Source organism: Pollicipes pollicipes, unplaced genomic scaffold (assembly GCF_011947565.3).
Source record: "Pollicipes pollicipes isolate AB1234 unplaced genomic scaffold, Ppol_2.1 Scaffold_4881;HRSCAF=5763_pilon_pilon_pilon, whole genome shotgun sequence".
Lineage (NCBI taxonomy): Eukaryota > Metazoa > Arthropoda > Thecostraca > Pollicipedomorpha > Pollicipedidae > Pollicipes > Pollicipes pollicipes.
The window spans coordinates 40,948,810-40,951,838 of NW_023596576.1; the positions used below are offsets into that span (position 1 = coordinate 40,948,810).

A 3,029-nucleotide genomic window follows, 5' to 3' on the forward strand; every position below is an offset into this window, starting at 1 on the left:
TTGCATACAATTTTACTGACTGCGTTTATTTTTATGACTTGATGTCTTGGTTTACTTAGCTCCTACTTTGCATTGGTAGGCTTGCGGAATATAAATCGCGATGCTTATTTGCGCTCGGATTTCCCGCTGCTCACATATGGAATGACTGGAAAATCTTACATCCGAATGCTATCAGCGTTTCTGTTTTTTATCCCTAGACTGTTTACACCATGGTCATGTGCATCGCCTGCTCACTTCAGCTGGTAGGTGCCCGATGCATTACATCGGCTCGCATGTCTCGCTTTCAGGCCGAGCTATGGACGGGTGACCGTGATAGAGTGGACGGCATTTCATCTCCTCCTGACATCTGTCCTCGCAAACGCCGCCATCATCACAGCAGGCCTAGGTGCGACCGGAGCGTGCTCATTTGGACGCAGCACGACGTTCTTGGGAAATTGTGTGATGACATCCACTTAGTTGTCGTGTGCTCTGCGAAGGAATATTCCCTAGTGTCGCAGCCTATGGACTTGATGGTTATCCCTTGTTCCGCCGCTGGAGCATAGACTCGTTCTGTTGTTCCATCGATCACCGTATTCGACTAACTTAACCATAGGTGCACCAACTGCATCCTGTCATGTCAGACCCCGCGGCATATTTCACAGCGCACAACATCAGCTCCCTGCGACATATTCCCCAGCACACAGCATCAGATCCCCGCGACATATTTCACAGTACAAAGCATCAGATCACCGCAACATATTTCACAGCACACAGCATCAGATCCCCGCGACATATTCCCCAGCACACAACATCATGTCCCCGCAACATATTTCACAGCACACAGCATCAGATTCCCGCGACAGATTCCCCAGCACACAACATCATGTCCCCGAGGCATATTTCACAGTACACGGCATCAGATCCCCGCGACATATTTGACAGCACACAGCATCATGTCCCCGATGCATATTTCACAGCACACAGCATCAGATCACCGCGAGATATTCCCCAGCACACAACATCAGATCCCCCGCGACATATTTGACAGCACACATCATCCCTGTAATATTATTTCACTTCCTCAGGCACTGAGCGGTCAGAAAATGGTTTGGAGTACGCACAGGCGTCATCTTTTCACTTGCAAGTGGCTTCAGCGCGCAATTATAGCTACATCAGGCTTAATGGAAAATACGTAAGTACAACAAACCGTACGTGGGCTTATTAGTAAAACATTCAAAGGCACGAGAACCTATCTCCGCTAAACTGCTTGCGTGGGCGGCAGCCATCAAATGCACCGCTGACATTAGCATTAACACTTCATATTGCATTCAGTTCAGCTCCCATTCGATTGGCTCTCGATGATAAGACGATGATAAAGCCATTGCAGATGTGTCGAAAGGTTCTTACTTGCATCATGCAACAGAACAGCGCGGCAGCATACCATTTTTAATTCAAGGACGTGTCCATTATGCATCGATTGACGATTCTTATCATAAACGTATGCCCGGCAAGGTGGTGGTATGTCTCTTACCCAGTTATCATACCTGTCCGTTCAATGTGCGTGAGCCCAAGTAGTGAAATGCGCTGCAGCACCCGTGTGTCACCTGCAGCCGTCGTCTGGCTCGCCACCTCAGCCCTGCGCCCCCAGATCCACTACGAGGAGTACTCGGACCGGGACCACAGCGGGCTACACATGCTCGTGCTTCACCCAACCACGGGGGCCATCATGGCCCGCCGCTTCAACCCGGGACACTTCGGCGCCGGCTTCACCGACATCATGGAGTTCCTGCAGCGCGTGCAACCCGGCCGCATTCTCGTCTTCTGCTCACAGGTACGCAAGGGGTCACCGGCGACAGATGCCGCCAGCGCCGGCACGCGGCGACGAAGATCCCTTCGTCGGAAACGATGTCAGAGCCTTGCAGAGGTCGTGTTATGAACAAAACCAATGTGTGGATGGCATGGCAGAAATGCAATGTACGATATGTGTGTAATGCATATGATGTGTTGAACTAGTCACGCCTCAAGTAAAGGTGGGCCCATAGCAGCATAAAAACGTACATTTTATCCAGTTCTGCATAAAATAAGCTAATTACCAAATCTAGTTGAATTTGCTAGTTAATTAAAAAAGCTCATTAAAAATAAACTCATTTTGGCTGAACAGACTTCCACTGTGAATGTCCGTTTTACCTGCAAACATACAACCACCTGCCTAGCGTGAGTTTATACCATGTTTTGATAGCTCTCATTGTCATGCAGCGCTACTTTCAGCATTCATTACGACGTTGAATTGTTCCCGCTCATTGTGCACCTGAAGACAAAGGAAAGTGGTGGTAACCACTATTGCCGGTGATAATGAACCATCCCTATTAAAACCATAGCACGAAACGTGCTTTTCAGGTGACTCAAGACCAATTCCAGCACACCGATATCCGGTTTCTTGGCCATGGCCTTATTTTTCACGATAGTTTTGCTATACACCGAAAAGCGAGAGCCTCTCGTGAAGCCGATTTGCCTCAGACCTACAGCCTTCCTCCCCCCCCCCCCCCCATTTCATACCATGCGAGATTTATATCATAGCTGATCAAGAAATGAGCCACACCCCAGGAGCAGCCTGTGTGTTGGCGCATTTTGGGGTACACTTCGTCGTTTTTCACCGCTCAGCCCTCCAGCTTATTTTGCAAAACTACTCCTCTGGTGCGTGCCGCTGCTGGGACGGCGGCCGGCAGCTGTTTCTCAGCCAATTCACGATCTCCTTGTGGCAGCACGAGGCGAGCTTCAGCCTGGATGCGACCTCGCGGCGCTTCTTCGCGGACCTGTCGCCGTACCTGGCGACCCTCGGGCCGACCGAGCGGTTCGCGGTGGTCGCCCGCCAGGGCGGCGCCACGCTCGCCGAGGCCGTCGCCCGCCGCAAGCTCGGCGTCGAGCCAAGCGAGCCGCTGCTGCTGACGGTCGACGTTCCGGCGACCCCGGCGCTCGGTAGGTGGCGCTCGGAGCTGCGGCGGGCCGGGCCGGACGGGCTTCGGACGTGTCGAATGGGTCGGGTCGGCACG

The 3,029-nt window shown here is 52.0% G+C and overlaps 1 long non-coding RNA gene across 1 annotated transcript; it reads left to right on the top strand.

Annotated features, from left to right (window-relative positions):
• The first annotated feature begins 1,079 nt into the window (after positions 1-1,079).
• Positions 1,080-2,820, top strand: LOC119101786 (uncharacterized). The gene is made up of 3 exons (XR_005094614.1): positions 1,080-1,171; positions 1,628-1,810; positions 2,742-2,820. It is a non-coding gene; the product is annotated as an uncharacterized LOC119101786 (long non-coding RNA).
• The last annotated feature ends 209 nt before the right edge of the window (positions 2,821-3,029 follow it).